At 44.0% G+C, this 19,334-nt stretch overlaps 1 long non-coding RNA gene across 2 annotated transcripts; it reads left to right on the forward strand.

The window, feature by feature from the left end:
• Nucleotides 1-655: 655 nt before the first annotated feature.
• LOC308475463 lies at nt 656-19,075 on the forward strand. 2 transcript variants are annotated; one of them, XR_013985222.1, is made up of 6 exons: nt 656-1,026; nt 2,292-2,410; nt 2,570-2,620; nt 2,724-2,789; nt 6,263-6,359; nt 18,962-19,075. It is a non-coding gene; the product is annotated as an uncharacterized lncRNA (long non-coding RNA). The 2 variants fall into 2 exon arrangements; XR_013985223.1 differs by lacking the exon at nt 656-1,026 and having other exon boundaries at nt 2,216-2,410.
• Nucleotides 19,076-19,334: the final 259 nt, after the last annotated feature.

A 19,334-nucleotide genomic window follows, 5' to 3' on the forward strand; every position in this document is an offset into this window, starting at 1 on the left:
ATTCTGTAGGCCAGTCTTCCTAAAACTACTGCACAAAGTCTTAGTACAAAACATCTGGAGGGCTCCAGTTGGTGAAAGTTACTGTAGGCTAAAGAAAATCAGAGCAGATTTTATCCCTGTTTGGCACTTCTAAACATGTCGGTGCTACAGCTTGGATGTACTTTCATCTATTTCTGTAAAGAAAGAATCAACCTTGATTGGCACTTGTGCTATAGAAATGCATGAAAGTGTTCTAAGAAAGCATCCATTAGCACCTACAGCATCATTAGCATACAGAGAAGATAAAAGAAGCAGGTGCCTCCAGTGTCTCTTGGTACCTGCATGGGCTCCAATCTTTTCGCCCACATGGGCACAGCCTTTACAGGCAGCCAGGTACATGCCCTACTTGGACACTTTGGGGCTGAAATCCTTGATGGAATTCCAGTCTGTGGCTAACCTCTTAAAAGTCAATTGGAGGTCATTTTCTGATATCATTATCCTTATTATTAGAACAAAAGAGCAGCTTTTTCAGAATTGGTGCTCAGTCAGTACAGTGCACTGCATGCAGGCAGTGTATTGAAAGAATGTGCATTGCAAGTGTGGAATATTCAAAAGAACACATAATATTGTCAAACACAGTGTTATCCACCTTCCTCTCTGAGTAATAGCTGTTGGGTGTTGACCTGTGTGGCGTTCGTATGGAGTCCCCGTTCATCTCATGGACTATTGACCCATACACCGCTAATTCACTGCCACCAACCACGTCCTCCCTGGTAAATCACTTAGTCTCAGTCAGGTTCTTAAGTTAAGAATGAAGATTGTAGTTTATTGCAAACACAAATAAACTTTAAATGCATTCAAAACGCTGTTATCCTTTACCCTCTTAGTCTTATTCTATTCTGTCTCTAACTCTTCTATCTCCCCTCACACAAGAACCAACTGCACTAACTGTCTCTCTATTTCCATCTGTCTGCCAACTGCTTTCCCAACTGCCTTTTACCAACCAACCAACCAACCAAACCTCGGGCTCAGCCCTTTTATAAACAGGTAGACTCCGCCTCTGGCTTTTCTATTGGTCTACCTATTAACCCTTTCTCTCCCCCTGTAAAGACATTTTCAAATGAACGGGCAAACGCCACAACCTGAACGAGTGGCAATAACACAGGAACATTGGAAGCTTCCTTATAACGAGTTGGGACATTTTCCCACCTAGCTCAGTATTCTGTACAGCAGCTCTCCAAGATGGCAGATGAGGGACATTCCCCATCCTACCTGGCGATGCTGGGGATTGAACCTGGGACCGTCTGCATGCAAGGGAGATGGTCTACTACTGAGCTTTGACCCATTCCCCAATGTGCTGCTGCTGTTTTACCCCCTTTCCCCTTTCTGCATGCTTATATTGTGCTTTTGACACTATTGCCGAGACAGAGCATAGGATCCCAACTGCTTAAGCTGGGAGCAAGTCATCGAGTAGCCATAGCCATAGTAGCTGCACCATCGATTGGCAAGTAATTGTGCCGAACTATGTGGATTGTGGCCATTGCTTTTAATGGGATCAAATTGGCTCAGGGGCATCCACTTGTGATCAACCATTTCATAGCTGGGCTGTCTACTGAATGCTGCTGCTTCCTGTTAACTTATGTCCTAAACAGGGGCATGGCTTCGAATTGCAGTACAGCGGCCAGAAAAAAATTGGCAGTAATTTTGGAACATGTAACATTTCTTAGACTTTGCTGCTGTAAATCTAGGATAAACACATCCCCCCAATATGCTGCCTCCTTCTGCATGCTGCGTGTGCTGCATAATCCCAACATTTATTTAGCAGTGTTCTGTTAATAAAGGATAATGAGATACCGTAATACGGCAATGCAATTTACGAGGAAGCATCTAACGAAGGCTTGGAAAAACAAACAAGCCAGTTGCAACAGCAAAATAGCCGCATCCGATCCATAACTTCACTCTCTGCTGTATTGGGAAATTAAATTATATATATATATATGTGTGTGTGGAAACTCCTATGATTGGAACATTGTGTACCAGCTGTCTTATGCAGCTGACTAATTGATCTCTCTGTCCAGCAAATCAGGAACATTTGCTACTGTTTATTCAGAGCAAACAGGAAAGCATTGCATGAAATTACACATACACACCACACTTTTTATGAGCTCTTGCCATTTAGGAGAACATTCATGGGGAAAATGAAAGACTCAATAAACAGAACAATTCGGAAGGTATCTCCAAGAGTATTATCTGGATGCAGCATCCTCACGCTTGACAAGTTCTTCCTTCTCTGTGTTGTTGTTTCCAAACAGGTCCTAACAAAGGAAGCTTGACTTGACAGTATTGATCTTGAGCTGGTAAGAAATTTAAAGTAAGTGACAGAGAAGGAGAAGATGAAAAGCATCGAGGGGAGGACAGATAAGCATCCTAGGTAAGTACAAGGATACGTGGCAATTTAAATCAAATGTACATGGATATGTGGTGTCCAGCATCCCTGAGACCAACTACTTTGAAGTCAAATCATAGTCCATCTGTCCCCCCCCCAAAAAAAAGTATTGTTAACTGCTTTCTCTCAATTATACTTTTGTAGAAAGTTGTGAACTATGAGATCAGGCAACCCAACCAAGATGCTCTATGTTTGGTAAGTATTTTCTGTGTTTGGATCCATCATTTCTTGAATGTTCTTGAGAACATTTCAGTAGTCACATTCCAACTCCAGAACTCGAACCCTCTCTTATTCCTAGGTGTGTTTGTGTAGCAAGAGGCAACCAAATTTCCAAGTCATTTTCCACCGTGGCTGTTGGCGTGCAGTAAGTGCAAGGCAATAAACCAAATTACAAGGGGGTGGGGTGATTGTAGATGAAATTCTAGAATGCCTGTGTAAAATGCATGTGTACCATCAGCATGCATCCAACGTTATAACCTAGCAGAGAAATCTTGGAAAACACACAAATACTCTTTGCCCCAGAACACTTACCAGAACGCTCACCAGTACTGAGCTGATTCCCAGTCTAGCTGAGGAGAGCTTGCCTAATACTGGAATTAATTTTCCCCTTTGCAGAATGAGAGACATTTACATTTTAACAGAGAGGTTGCAAGAATCTCAATGGCTTCTAATGCCCGTCCTTGTTATATCAAACTCAATGTCACAAATATTTACATAACCAAGGATAATTAATACGTCTGTAATCACTTTTGTTGGCGGTGTTTGAGAGGAAAGCAGTGCTTCAACTTTAGCCCTGTAATCTCAAGAAAAGAAAAAGTCAGTATTGTATAATCAAAGTTAGGAATATTGAGCACCAAATTACCAATAAGGTTAAAACCCAACAGCCGGAAGTAATATTAATGTTTCTCATTTTATTTTATAGACAACAATAGCTTCATTTCCTACCTGCTACCCACAACATTTCAAAGGGGAAATGTCCTTGATTCCTCCTAGCATTGAGTATTAAAAGAATCTGGAATCTACTGAGAAGAAAATGTAGCTTAGGTTCCAGATAGAGCCTGAAATTAATTAGTTGTTTACAGAGCAATCCTAAATACAGTGGTACCTCGGGTTACATACGCTTCAGGTTACGTACGCTTCAGGTTACAGACTCCGCTATCCCAGAAATAGTACCTCGGGTTAAGAACTTTGCTTCAGGATAAGAACAAAAATCATGTTCCGGCGGCACGGCAGCAGCAGGAGGTCCCATTAGCTAAAGTGGTGCTTCAGGTTAAGAACAGTTTCAGGTTAAGAACGGATCTCTGGAACGAATTAAGTATCTAACCCGAGGTACCACTGTACAAGAAGCTGTCATAACTTATGTTGTCTTAAATCAGGCATAGGCAAACTCAGCCCTCCAGATGTTTTGGGACTGCAACTCCCATCATCCCTAGGTAACAGGACCAGTGGTCAAGGATGATGGGAATTGTAGTCTCAAAACATCTGGAGGGCCGAGTTTGCCTGTGCCTGTCTTAAATTAATTCAGTGCAAATTATTCCTGTTCCAAACTCCATTCAGGACTGGGGCTATTTTAGGCTGATCTGGTTCAAGCCTTGCAGAGGGAAAATGGAGTCTGGCATGTGATTAAACTGAAAAAGGTTTGGAATAGGTGTAAGTGGAAGTCTTCCCTTGCTGCAGAGGTAAACAATGGAGCTCCCTCTCACAGGAGGCAGCCAACCAAGGTGGCTTTAAAAGAGGATTAGAACAAATCATGGAGGAGAAAGCTATTGAAGGCTACTGGCCACAACAATGGCTGTACTATGCCTCAGTTGGTGGAGGCAGAAATGCTTCTGAATACCAGTTGCTGGAAATCACTGGAAGGGAGAGAGTTCTTGGGCTCAGGTCCTGCTTGCAAGGTTCCCACAGGCTTCTGATCTGTGAGAATAGGATGCCCAACTAGATGGGCCATTGGCCTGATCCAGCTGTCTCTTCCTATGTTCTATTTTTGAGTGTAAGTTCTGCCCGCCAACCCACCATCTCAGCTGGGTTGAGGGTGTTATGCCAGTGTATGCCTGCCTGAACTGGGTTGGGGAAGTTACAATATGATACAATACAATAATCTTTATTATCATTGTCCCATACAGAACAATGAAATTGAAAAAATCTACACCAGACATTCAAAAACCAACAAGCCTGCTATCCCAGCTATCCCAGCCTGGTTAGCCCCCTAAAAACTCTGATACCCCATAATTAAATACAATATACTCCCATAGAGACTACCTTAAAGGTAAAGGGACCCCTGAGCATTAGGCCCAGTCGTGACTGACTTTGGGGTTGCGGCGCTCATCTCGCTTTATTGGCCGAGGGAGCCGGCGTACAGCTTCCGGGTCATGTGGCCAGCATGACTAAGCCGCTTCTGGCGAACCAGAGCAGCGCACAGAAACGCCGTTTACCTTCCCGCCAGAGCGGTACCTATTTATCTACTTGCCCTTTGACGTGCTTTCGAACTGCTAGGTTGGCAGGAGCAGGGACCGAGCAACAGGAGCTCACCCTGTCGCGGGGATTCGAACTGCAGACCTTCTGATCAGCAAGTCCTAGGCTCAGGTTTAACCCACAGCGCCACCCACGTCCCCCAGAGACTACCTTGCACTGTGTTTAAAACCAAAATCACATTTGGATAGAAACTGTTTCTCAGGTGGCTAGTCCTAGTCTTTATAACCCTGTACCTTCTTCCAGAAGGCAGAAGCTGAAAGAGATCATTTCCGGGGTGTGCACTATCTTGCACTATCTCTGCAGCTTTCTTATGACCCCTGGAAGCATAGATTTGATCCAAGGTGGGAAGAGCGCACCCAATTATACACACAGACCATAAGTAAATACACTCTCAACAGTACAATGGTAAAATGTTATGCTGAGCTGGGATGATGGAGCTATGCTGGAATAGCCCTTGGTGAATCTCAGCTAGGTTAGGATAGCCCAAGATTTGCTTTTCTAAATTTGCTCAATCCACTTTAGGTTTGGGTTGTTCCGTAATTAATTGCCCACTCAGTTTGTGAGCCTGCCCCTACTTTCCTAGTAGAAAACCCTATTGAATTAATAGGACGTCTGGTTAAGGTTGTGCTGTTAATAATTTGTCAAGTAACTTGTGTCATAGCCCACCCAGGGCAGTTCACAAAATCATAACACAGTACACATATAAAACAATGATGGCAATCGTTTAAAAATCCATGCCAGGTGAACCAGTTTACAAACATTATTCTACATCACCACCCAACCAACAGAACCATCTACCATAAAAGAACCAATTCTGAGAAAATAACCTTTAAGAGAAAGTGGTCCAAAGGAAAGAGGCTGTAGCTGTAACCCTGGCAATGTTCAGACTATAAGAACCTTGGTGGGGAGGGAGTTCCACAGTCAGGGGGCCACCACCAAAAAGACCCAGTCTTTTGTACCCATCAGCTGAGTTGATGTATGAACAGAGGCTCTGAGGCAGATCTAAATATCTGGACAAGCTTGTATTTTAGGCAGTCCATGAACTGTGGTCCCAAATAGTTTAAAGGTCAAAACCATCGCTGTGAATTGGGTCTGGAAACACACTGACAACCTGCACAACTGGTACAGAATTTGTGTCGTATTATCCAATCATTATGAAACAAGCAACAGTGTTTTGCATTTGCCCTGGGCTCCATGAGGGAAAGGAAAGCTGCAATTAATAATCACGATCAGTCTTGCGATCTGAGCCATTGTTTCAACTCTCATATCTAAAGTGGTTTCTGCTGCGAATGAATCTTTTGGTGTTAAATAGATTGTTTGTTTTAAAAAGATGCTCTGTCTTCCCACCTCTCCTCACCTTCCTAGAGGGAAGCTGCACTGTCACCAGCAATACAAATTGTTGAATTATTCTGTTCCATTTAAAAAAAGAAAAGAAATACAAAGATGTTTTCACACAAAGGAGGTGAGTGTTTAGATGGATATTTCTATGACAGTAAGATTTAAATTTCACAGCTTTCTGAATATGCCTGCCTGGAGGGAATTACTTCCATGTATGTAGAAAACTGACCTGCTTTCTTTTTTACTGCTCAGACCAGTACTAGTTATCTCAGAAGTGATGCAGAAGAAATGCCAATAATGGAAAAGAAAAGAATAGCATGCCATAGGTTATATTGTATTTACTGTTTGTTTGCTTTTTAAAAACCCATTTTAAAACTGTCCATCATAATATCAGATTTCTGGGAGGTGTGCAACATAAGCACACACGAGAGAGAGAGAGAGAGAGAGAGAGGGAGAGAGAGAGCGCAGCAAGAAAACTTCTTAAAACAGACCCACAATATAATCTTATACATGTCTTCCACTCCCAGATAAGTGGGTCTATCACTGCAGCCTACAACTTGCACAATTAAATCAGTTAAATCCTAATTTAGTTGATTTAAATCAACTAAATCAATTAAATCAACTAAACTAGGCATGGTAAGTAAAAAAAAAAGTTCTTTCTTGGCATGTAAATGACACCGCTGCTGGTGCCAGAGGAACCTCTGGGGCACCATGACTGAGAAAGTCTCCTCCCTTGTAGATTATCTTTGTGCCTCTGATGGGTGAGAGACATGGAGACCTTGGCAGATGATCTTACTGGACCATAACGTGCATCATCATAACGTGTTACTGGACCATAACATGCATCATCTTGGCCACTGGTCATGCTGGCTGAAGCTGATGTATGCTGAAGTCCAACAACATCTGAAGAGCCACAGGTTTCCCACATCTGCCTAAAAAATGGGCAGGTGGATCTGGGAGTCAGTGTTCCTGCTCAGGTGCCAATAGTTGTAGGGAACCTAAATCCCAGAATCAAGGGTTAACACATGTATGAAAACCGGACATATAGTTATCTCCCATGCAGTATTCAGGGTTCAAATAGGGTAGGATTCCATCACTGAGGAAGTGGCCACCACTTTAGCCCTGTAAATGGCTCCTAAAAAGATGTAATTTGGCAGTCAAAAAACTGATAAAGGCCTGCAAGCACCTAAAATGGCAAATGTAGAGGTGTGGAAGGGGAGCTCCATTGACATGTGACCCCAAAATTACAGACCCCCAAACTGATGCCCAATTTTAGCACTAGTTTAGTGCTGTTTTGTGCCATGAACCCTGCATTTTGTGCTTCTTGGATTACGCCGGACAAGAGTGTAAACAGAGCCTGAACATGGAGCCTGGCACACTTCCCTTGCGTAGCTTGCAAGCTATCCGTGCCTCCTGCAAAAGTCCTCCTCAGGCCTCTTTCTCTTGCCGGTAGCAGAGCGAACACAGCGGTGAGAAGCAATTGCAACGGTGTGGGTAATAATTCAGAGCAGACACAAAGGCCTTCTTATCTTCTCTTGCCTTTAATCATGTAGAATAACACCATAAATTCAGACCTGGCGAGAACTGACACATTCTCCCTCTCGCATAGCGTCCCAGAGGCAGACTGAAACACTCGGAGTCAAACCCCTCCCTTAAGTGTTTCTAACCACGCCTCAGGAAAGAGACGTCACCAGAACTCTTTAACTCTGTGAGTTCTGAAACCATTAACACCCCCTCTCGTCACGAATCCTGAGGGAAACTGTGAACCCCTATTTACAGACCTCTTTGAGTTCAACTCACCTCCCATTGCCTTTTGCCTCCCACTGGCATCTATCCCAGGCAATTGTTGAATCCCTTCCACACTCCCAGAATCACACCGTGCGAAACCAACCCACGCACTGGTGACCTGAAACCTCTCAGGTGGAATCCCCTTTGTGGTCCGAGTTGACCGCCGGAGCACAACCTCGGGTGCTTCTCCTGACCCACTGGGGTCAGCAAGTGTGTCTCCAGCAAGCTCAGAAGACTCCCCCTCTGACTTGCTGCATCTTCGGGCCTCCTGCACTTGGCTAACAGGAGATGAAGGCTCGCTCTTGGGTTCCCTCTTAACCTGTGGAGAAACCCACCCCTGTGCTTGACCATCATCAGCAACCTGGTCTTCAGCAACAGGCTCCGCCTCTGCCTCTCCTTCTTCCCTTTCCTCCTCCTCAGAATCGGACAAGCATTCTGAGAGAAAATCAGAACCAACCCTAGGCTGTGACCAACCACCCTGCTCAAAGAACTCAGCATGCTTGCTGACCAGCAGCTTGGTCTGATCACCCTCTGGGTATGCAAACTTCCACCCATTTGTTGCAGGATCATACCCACAGAAGATCATGTCCTGGTACCTAGGACCACCCTCCTTCCGTTGCGCTGTTGGTATTGGCACTGAAGCCCTGGAACCAAACGAACGGAAGAAATGCACCTGTGGCTTCCTCTTGTGCAACAGAAAATACGGTGTGTCACCTACATCGTGATTGTAGGACCTGTTAAAAACAAAGCTGGCAAATTTCCAAGCCTCACTCCAAAAGCTCTGAGGCAGCCCAGAGTCACACAGCAAAACCCTGACAACTTCAGCCAGTGCTTCACTCCTGTGCTCTGCCACGCCTCTCTCTTGAGGAGACTTTGCACCCGTCACCTGGTGACGAATTCCCTTTTCCTTGAAGAACTCCTTCAGAGCAGACCCAGTGAATTGTGACCCACGGTCGCTCCTGAACCCTTGCACCTTGGTGGAGAACCTTAGTTCCACCTCCGCAACCCAATCCTGGATGAGTTGCGCCGCTTCCCTCTGCGACCTGAGAGAGAAAGACCATGAATTCTGAGAAAAATCATCTGCCATTGTCAGCAGATACCTGGCCCCACCCAGACTCTCACACTTCATTGGCCCTGTAAGGTCTGTGTGAACCAACTCAAAAGGTTTTGTGGTTACCCTCTTTACCCCGGGAAACCTGCACCTTTGAACCTTGCTGCATGCCCTGCACACTAGGGATCCCTCACATGGCGTGATTTTACAACCTTTAGTGCAGCCTGGCAACCTTTTAACATCCTCCAGACAAGCATGAGACATTCTCTTGTGCCATACATGAACACATGAATCATGGCTGGGAACACTAGCACACTGCGCCTGTGCTTTCCCTGCATTCCCACCACCCTCCAGAGGTGTTTCCAGAACAAAGAGATTGTTCTTGCTTTCCATGTTGACAAGTTGCCTCCCCCCTCTGAAAATGGAACAGGTATCATTTTCAAAACAAATTTTGTATCCCTGCTTCGCAAGAGCAGATATTGATAACAAGCAACACTTCATCCCTGGTACAATGAAGCACTCCAGCTCCGCCTGCAAAACAGAAACATATACATTTGCAGCCTTAGAAACATTTCTTTTTGTCCCGTCAGCTAATGTAACAGTCATTCCAGCTGAAACAGCTCTGCAATTCCGCAGCTCCCCAGCAGATGGCGTTATCAGGTGATGACTCGCTCCTGAGTCCAACACCCACTTCACAGCTGTGTCCCTGCTGGCATTGCTCTGTAGCGTTGCCATGCCAACAAACGTCTGGCTGCACCTGTCCTTGGCAGCGCCCGTAACCGCAACATCCAGCGTTGCTCTGAAGACTGGACCTATCTCAGAGTTCCCAGACAACTCTGCAGCACGTATCTCCCTCTGCAGCAGATGGCTGGCCTTGAAGCCTTTAGCTCTGTCCTGTTTCCCAGGCTTCGACTCACGACGCAAACAACTCTTGGCAGCCTTTGGAAAAAGAGGCTTCTCTGAGCTTTTACTGCTCACCGCCCCCCCATTGCTCACAGGGCTCCCAGGACGCTTTCCTGCACCCCCAGTGATGGGTAAAGGGCCCCCAGCAGCTTGCCTCTCTCCAAGCTCCTCACGCAGACATGTTGCATCACCCACGCAGCTTTTAGACTCTGCTAAACCAGCAGCAACAGCAGCAGTGGCAATAGTCCCTTCGCCCCCCTCAGGGGTCCCACAGCCTTTCCCAGCTGTGCACCGGCTTTCACGAAGGTGATCCGTGCTCTCTTGCCTTTCCTGTCCTGATGCAGCCATCTCCCGGCCCTTGCTTCCGCCCCCAGCTTTACACGCTTCCTGGAGAGCTACCCAAGCGACCTCAGGCTTCCTTGCATCCAGAACAATAGGCCTCAAATCAGCACTCACGATCGTCTGCCATCTCCTCCCCCGGGGGCTAAGCTTACTCACGTCTCGGCAGTAGCTTCCTCCGCCTCCCGGCTCCGGCAGACCGGTTTCTCCTCCCAGCGAGCTCCTTCCAGCTTCAAAGACACAGCTCCAGAGCTCCAGCTGGCCCCAGCAACCTTCCTGCTGGCTTCCCCCACACGTGGGACGTTCCTGCAATGCTTCAAAGCGTTGGCAAGCATCCATAACCTCTTGGATTACGCCGGACAAGAGTGTAAACAGAGGCTGAACATGGAGCCTGGCACACTTCCCTTGCGTAGCTTGCAAGCTATCCGTGCCTCCTGCAAAAGTCCTCCTCAGGCCTCTTTCTCTTGCCGGTAGCAGAGCGAACACAGCAGTGAGAAGCAATTGCAACGGTGTGGGTAATAATTCAGAGCAGACACAAAGGCCTTCTTATCTTCTCTTGCCTTTAATCATGTAGAATAACACCATAAATTCAGACCTGGCGAGAACTGACACATTCTCCCTCTCGCATAGCGTCCCAGAGGCAGACTGAAACACTCGGAGTCAAACCCCTCCCTTAAGTGTTTCTAACCACGCCTCAGGAAAGAGACGTCACCAGAACTCTTTAACTCTGTGAGTTCTGAAACCATTAACAGTGCTGCCTTCCAAACTGTGTATTTGACACAGCAAATCGGTTTCACAAGTTAATGTCAAAAAATCCAACCTTGTCTGATTGACTCCAAACAGGTGCCAATGTTTTGCACAAAACTAGTGCCAAACTTTGGCATCAGTTTGGGGGGATCCAAAATTTGGGGTCCTCACATTAATGGAGCTTGGAAGAGGCATGGATGAGGAAGCTCCCAGGCTTGCCAATTGGGTTATGATGATGGTTGACTGAAACGTAGAAGGTGAGAAACCTGGTGATTATGATTATTGTCAATTTAGGGGGCCTGTGTTTGAGTTTCAAAGGAGTGGAGACTGAGACATGAGTCCCTGTGCCCTTGGGAAACCTGCGCTCAGGCTGTTTAGCACCATTGTTTTAAAAAATGGGGGGAGGTTCACAATCGCAACTGTTTCATTAGATTTAAATTAAACTTTAAATTCAGCTACATTTATATCCTCATTTTAATTTTGTTTTACACAACTCTGTTAATTAACTTCTCAAATGCAGTGCATTCATCTGCAGTCACTTATTATGCATCCGGTAGCTCCAGCCCTTCGCTTGATGTACTTATTATTTCATTCACATGATCAGGCAGAAGTCAACTTCTTTAAGAACGCATCATTGTATTCAGTGATGAAAGGGAACACTGAACTATAGCTATTGTGTCTGTAAGGAGCCAAAGACAAACTTGCACTTGATGAATTCTAGGAAACACACCAGGAAGAACAAGTTGAAAATCCTCACACACACACCCCTCAAAAACTTGTTAACATTCCATGTTGACCTTTGATGGACCATTCAGAGAATTCAGAGAAGGAGGTAGTAAATTCTTGGATAAGGGCTGCTTCTCACAACAGTGGTAGCTGGTGCCTATTGAGACTGGGGAGACCAGGAGCAGCTGGAGACAGTGACAGGCAGATTCAATTAATTCTAGTTCTGCCTCCATCTTCCTCAGATCTGCTGAGTTCTACAAGGATAGCACTGAAGCTAAAGAAGAGCACATTGCCACAGGCTGTAAGGAAGAATGCAGGCAGATGAGGGACGCCTAGGGCCAGATGAAGGGTTGTAGGGCAGTGTCACATTCTCCCTAATGGACCATGGCCATCTGTCATGGATGCTTTAGCTGAGATTCCTGCCTTGCAGGGGGTTAGATTTGATGACCCTTGGGGCCCTTCCAACTCCATGATTCTATGACCAACCTCTCCTGTCTCACATTATAGTGTGTCAAGAATGGAGGATAGCCATGCGTACTGCCTTACAGAATCTTTACAGAGCCAGTGTGGTATAGTGGTTAAGAGCGGTGGACTCATAATCTGGTGAACTGGGTTCGCTTCCCCGCTCCTCCACATGCAGCTGCTGGGTGACCTTGGGCTAGTCACACTTCTCTGAAGTCTCTCAGCCTCACTTGCCTCACAGTGCTTGTTGTGGGGGAGGAAGGGTAAAGGAGAATGTTAGCCACTTTGAAACTCCTTAAGGGGAGTGAAAGGCAGGATATCAAGTCCAAACTCCTCCTCCTCCTCCTCCTCCTCCTCCTCCTCTTCTTCTTCTTGTCTTCTATTTGAAGGGCTGTTGGAGGACAGGCCCCTGTTTGAAGGCATCCTCTTACCTGAAGGCTGATTTAAAGATAAAGATCCATCCGAAGAGAGCTGGTAGGCCTTGAAGTTGCCCCATAACTGTGTCCACCTGGGCAGCAGATAAAGTCAGAAGTGATGGGTGTAGCCCTCAGTGGGAATGGTTGTCACAGAGGCTTTTAGAGTACTGCTCTATTTTACAGCTTTATTCAGAGACAATATTGTTATTAATATTATTATTATTGTGTTTATATACCGCCCTATACCCGAGGATCTCAGGGTGGATCACAGAATAAAATCAATATATAAAACCGCAAAATACCTAATAAAAACAAAAACAACAACCCAATAGCCCTCTCATAAACATTGTCAGCCATGAAGGAACTTTCAGCTTCTTTCAAAATACCGCAGACGTTTTGTCTAAGCAAAGTCCTACAATTTCACTTAACATTGCATTTAAACTAGGAGGTGTGCAAAAATCCCCACTGAGCAAGATTTTGTTTTTGTTTTTGCTAGTCTTACTCAAGATTGTTTGGCTTTCCTCAAAATTCTACATCTGTTTTGCCTGAGGATTTGCTTCAAGTTCCACTTTGGAAAGGATTAAATCTTTTTCTGCTATTTACCGTTTTCTACTATTTATCGTTGGGACGCGGGTGGTGCTGTGGGTTAAACCACAGAGCCTAGGACTTGCTGATCAGAAGGTCGGCAGTTCGAATCCCTGCGACGGGGTGAGCTCCCGTTGCTCGGTCCCTGCTCCTGCCAACCTAGCAGTTCGAAAGCACGTCAAAGTGCAAGTAGATAAATAGGTACCGCTGCAGTGGGAAGGTAAATGGTGTTTCCGTGCGCTGCTCTGGTTCACCAGAAGCGGCTTAGTCATGCTGGCCACATGATCCAGAAGCTGTACGCCAGCTCCCTCGGCCAATAAAGCGAGATGAGCGCCGCAACCCCAGAGTCGATCACGACTGGACCTAATGGTCAGGGGTCCCTTTACCTTTACTATTTATCGTTAGATTTCTGAATTCTACCATGTGATTTGTTTTCATTTCGTTGCTTATTATTGCCTTTCCTTGCATCTACTTTAAACTCAAATCCCTTGCTGGAAGGCCAAAAGCCAAAGAGAAGGAGGCTGTATGTGTATGAGCTAAGAGGGTATTACTGCAAAAGAGAATGCAACCCTAGGAATTTTTTATGGCAAGAATTTAGTTGCAGGCTTTGAATTCTGCAAAGTCCTACCAACAGAAACCTAGTCCCATTTTGTGTGACAAAAAAAAGCCACGGTAGTTGTTGCCATGGCAATGAGCCGAGTCTCTGTTTCCCCGATGATGACCTGTAAATTGGTATCTTTGCCACCAAGTTTCCGAGCTGCTTTCACTCAGCCGCCATAGTTCTTTCTGACCCCAGAGGGGCCTTCTAAGCTCAGACATACTAGGCAAAACATCACAAAAATAAACAAGAAGAGAAAAGTAGCTGTGGCAGGGGTCAGAGGAGAGGGTGCTCCAGATCTGACTGAACCAGCAGTGAGGGGAAGGGGGTTCCAACCTTCATTTCCTGCTTGGTGCATTTTCCCTGTCAAAAGTACCCACAACACAGACCATCAGACAGGAAGAGAAAGACAAAACTCCCAGGAAAAGCAACTGAGGGGAGGAATTTTAATCAGGAAACTGTCCCAAGGGGGAAGAAGGATCTTATAGTATCACATTGATCTTGTTTTTAATGCTGAAAATGAAGCCAAAGTATGCTAGCATATGGCCAGAAGTATCTTCCTAGTCACTTATTTTATTGCTGCTAATGTTCTATTTTTTTGGTACAATGTGTGAATGTCCTATAACTTTGGATGAAACAGTGGCGCACTCCAAGGTTTGCAGATAAAGAAAAAAATAGTTATTTAGAGAAACAAACCCAAGGGGCTGTACCTCTCCAAATATACAGCCCAAAGAGGGCATATTTAGTGGCCATGGAATACTGAGTGTCTTGTGGGTTGAACAGAACATGGAAGCAGGAGGAAAGGAATGGAGTATCCTGATATAAGGCATGACTGACTGGCTGACCGCCGAAGAATTGATGCTTTTGAATTATGGTGCTGGAGGAGACTCTTGAGAGTCCCATGGACTGCAAGAAGATCAAACCTATCCATTCTTAAGGAAATCAGCCCTGAGTCCTCACTGGAAGGACAGATCGTGAAGCTGAGGCTCCAATACTTTGGCCACCTCATGAGAAGAGAAGACTCCTTGGAAAAGACCCTGATGTTGGGAAAGATTGAGGGCACAAGAAGAAGGGGACGACAGAGGACGGGATGGTTGGACAGTGTTCTCGAAGCTACAAACATGAATTTGACCAAATTGCGGGAGGCGTGCCTGGAGTGCCTGGTGTGCTCTGGTCCATGGGGTAACGAAGAGTCGGACACGACTAAATGACTAAACAACAACAGACTGGCTGGCTGGCTACATACTAAATAGGAGCACTGTACAATGCAACCTTTTGTTCCTCTACTCACTTGGGTAAGGTAAAGATAAAGGGACCCCTGACCATTAGGTCTAGTCGTGACCGACTCTGGGGTTGTGGCGCTCATCTTGCTTTATTGGCTGAGGGAGCCGGCGTACAGCTTCCGGGTCATGTGGCCAGCATGACTAAGCCGCTTCTGGCGAACCAGAGCAGTGCCGGAAATGCCGTTTACCTTCCCGCTGGAGCAGTACCTATTTATCTTTTTTTTGGTGATATTTATTAAAATTTAAAAAACAAAAAATTACATAGTTGAAGAGAAAAGAAACAAGGGAAAAAATAAAAAAATAAAAAACATACAAAATACAAAGTACAGAAAAAACAAAAATAAAAAAGACTTAAAAACAAATCAATCCTTCCGTATCTTACATTTCATTTCCTTGCTTCCCTGACCTCCTCTCACCTCCCTTTTTTGTATTCCAGTTCAATTGGTTAATTCAGCAATTCCTTTCCCTCTTTGTTTTTGTCTTAGTCCTTTAAATTAATATATTATAGCTTTAGATTCTCACTTATTAGCAATCCATTTTTACATACACCTTTAAGACATTGCTGCTAAAACCACTTAACTTCATTCTGACATCATTCTAACATTCATTAATTTTGCAATATTTGTGTAAATAGTCTTTAAATTTCTTCCAATCTTCTTCCACCGACTCTTCTCCCTGGTCTCGGATTCTGCCAGTCATTTCCGCCAGTTCCATGTAGTCCATCACCTTCATCTGCCATTCTTCCAGAGTGGGTAGATCTTGTGTCTTCCAATACTTTGCAATAAGTATTCTTGCTGCTGTTGTGGCATACATAAAGAAAGTTCTATCCTTCTTTGGCACCAATTGGCCGACTATGCCCAGGAGAAAGGCCTCTGGTTTCTTCAAGAAGGTATATTTAAATACCTTTTTCATTTCATTATAGATCATCTCCCAGAAAGCCTTAATCCTTGGGCACGTCCACCAAAGGTGAAAGAATGTACCTTCAGTTTCTTTACATTTCCAACATTTATTATCGGGCAAATGATAGATTTTTGCAAGCTTGACTGGGGTCATGTACCACCTGTATACCATTTTCATAATATTCTCTCTTAAGGCATTGCATGCCGTAAACTTCATACCTGTGGTCCATAACTGTTCCCAGTCAGCCATCATTATGTTATGTCCAACATCTTGTGCCCATTTAATCATGGCAGATTTCACCGTTTCATCCTGAGTATTCCATTTCAACAGCAAGTTATACATCTTTGACAAAATCTTAGTTTTGGGTTCTAACAGTTCTGTTTCTAATTTTGATTTTTCCACCTGGAAGCCAATTTTCTTGTCCGAATTATATGCCTCCATTATCTGATAATAATGAAGCCAATCTCGCACTTTGTTTTTTAGTTTCTCAAAACTCTGCAATTTCAATCTATCTCCCTCTTGTTCCAGAATTTCCCAATATTTCGGCCATTTGGCCTCCATGTTGAGCTTTTTCTGTGCTTTCGCTTCCATCGGTGACAACCACCTTGGGGTTTTATTTTCCAATAAATCCTTATATCTTATCCAGACATTAAACAATGCTTTCCTGACAATATGATTCTTAAATGCTTTATGTGCTTTGACCTTATCATACCACAAATATGCATGCCATCCAAATACATTATTGAAACCTTCTAAGTCCAAAATGTCTGTGTTTTCAAGAAGTAGCCATTCTTTCAGCCAGCAAAAAGCTGCTGATTCATAATAAAGTTTAAGGTCTGGCAAGGCAAATCCACCTCTTTCCTTTGCATCCGTTAGTATTTTAAATTTTATTCTGGGCTTCTTGCCCTGCCAGACAAATCTAGAGATATCTCTCTGCCACTTCTTGAAGCAATCCATTTTGTCCAAAATTTGCAATGTTTGAAACAAAAACAACATTCTAGGCAATACATTCATTTTTATCACAGCAATACGGCCTAGCAATGAAAGCTTCAAATTTGACCAAATTTCTAAATCTTTTTTCACTTCAGCCCAACATTTTTCATAGTTGTCTTTAAATAAATTCCCATTTTTAGCTGTCATGTTAATCCCCAGGTATTTCACTTTCTTAACCACTGTTAAACCTGTCTCATTCTGAAACCTCTCTCTCTCAATCACAGTTAAATTTTTCTCTAAGACCTTTGTTTTTAACTTATTCAGTTTAAATCCTGCTACCTGACCAAATTCTTGAATCAGTTCCAAAACCCTTTTAGTACTAGATTCTGGCTCCTGCAATGTCAATACTAAGTCATCTGCAAATGCTCTCAATTTGTACTCTTTTGCTCCGACTTGTATACCTTTAACCAATTGGTCCCTTCTGATCATATTCAGCAAGACCTCCAGGACCAATATAAAAAGCAATGGGGAGATTGTCGTGTCCCTTTTTCTATCTTGAATTCCTCCGTCAACACATTATTTACAATTAATTTAGCCTTTTGTTCTGAATATATTGCACTTATACCGTTTTCAAAGCCTTGGCCTACCTCCATACCCTGTAAGTTCTTCTTCATGAAACTCCAAGAAATGTTGTCAAAAGCTTTCTCCGCGTCCACAAATATCAAAACTGCCTTAGTATTTATATTCTCTTGTAATTTTTCTAAAATATTGATTATGTTTCTCACATTATCAGATAGATGTCTACCCGGGAGAAAGCCTGCTTGGTCTTTATGTATCTCTTCCACTAACACTCTTTTTAGTCTTTTAGCCAAGATGTCTGCAAAAATTTTGTAATCCACATTGAGCAGTGATATGGGGCGGTAGTTCTTAAGCTGCGTCTTTTCAGTCTCTGTTTTCGGTATAAGTGTAATATACGCTTCTTTTCACGACTCTGGTGCCCTTTTCCCACCCATTATTTCGTTACAGACTTCTTCTTCAGGACCACCTACTTCTATTGCAGGTTTCTCTGCCCCTACAAACAGAAACCAATGCAACTGAGTAAGGAAAAGGAAACTGAGTCAGGAAAGAATATAGCCATGACATAATGAACGAAATCACATCATGCATTTTTGGAAAGGTTAATGTATAAATATTATGGGAGAGAAAGGAGAAAAGAGGAAGATGCTTTTGGTAGTCACCATGTATGGTCCATAAGGGGTGGCTGTGTTAGCCTATGGCAACGAAAATGCCAGGGCATTACCATCATAAGAACACAAGAAGAGAATGCTGGATCAGGCCAGTGGACCATCTAGTCCAACATCCTGCTTTCACATTGGTCAACCAGATTTCTATGGCAACCTTGCAAGCAGGACCAGAGTGCAACCATACTCTCTCCATTTGTGATTCGCAGAAACTGGCATTCAGAGACATAGTGCTACCTACAGTGGAGGCAGAACAAAGCCATCATCACTCATAGCAACTGAAAGCCTTATTGTCTAATCCATATGTAAAGCCCTCCACCTTGATGGCCACCACTTGCTAGAGTCAATTCCATAGTTGGTCTATGTTCTTTGTGGGAAAAGTTCTTTTTTTCATCTGCTCCAAAGCTTCCAACATTCATCTTTGCTTTATGGCCCCACATTATAGAATGATAAAAGGAGAGAGACCTCTCTCCATCCACATTCATAATTTTACTCATTTCTATCATGTTTTCTCTTATTCGCCTCCTCCTCCAAGCTAAAAAGGGCAAAATTTTGTCACCTTACCTAACAGGAAGTTGCTCCAGACCCTTGAACATCAACAATGGTTTTGAATAGTCAGTGCAATCATTTTACATATTTTTATTTGCCAATATGCATATGTGTGTGTGTACATTTCTTTTCCCTCTGACCTCACTGCTTTCCTCTCTCTCTCTCTCTCTCTCTCTCTCTCTCTCCACTCCATATGTATATATAGCTTCCAGCTTAGATGAACACTTCACACCTCTGAAGAAGTGGGCTCAGGTCCACAAAAGCTTAGACCCTATTTTTTAAGGTTCATTTTTTTATTTTTAAGGTTTAATAAAAGGCCCTTTGTTGTTTCAGTTTTTCAAGCGCGCTTGCTTATTGCATCATATTGCGCAGGCTCTTCTTTGTACAGTTGTTTACACAGACAACCCCTGTGGCAATTCTTTGTGTCCTCACTGCTTGGGAACCAGGGAGGATATTATTTCAACACTACATGGGAGGGGAGAAAGATAAAGCTGTAGGACATGTGGAATTGCACTGATATATCAAGCCTCTGTCATTTATCAAATCGACATGAATCATATTGATATTTATATATCACT

This window comes from Podarcis pityusensis (genome assembly GCF_964106645.2).
Source record: "Podarcis pityusensis genome assembly, chromosome: 4".
In the NCBI taxonomy this organism is placed as follows: Eukaryota; Metazoa; Chordata; class Lepidosauria; order Squamata; family Lacertidae; genus Podarcis; species Podarcis pityusensis.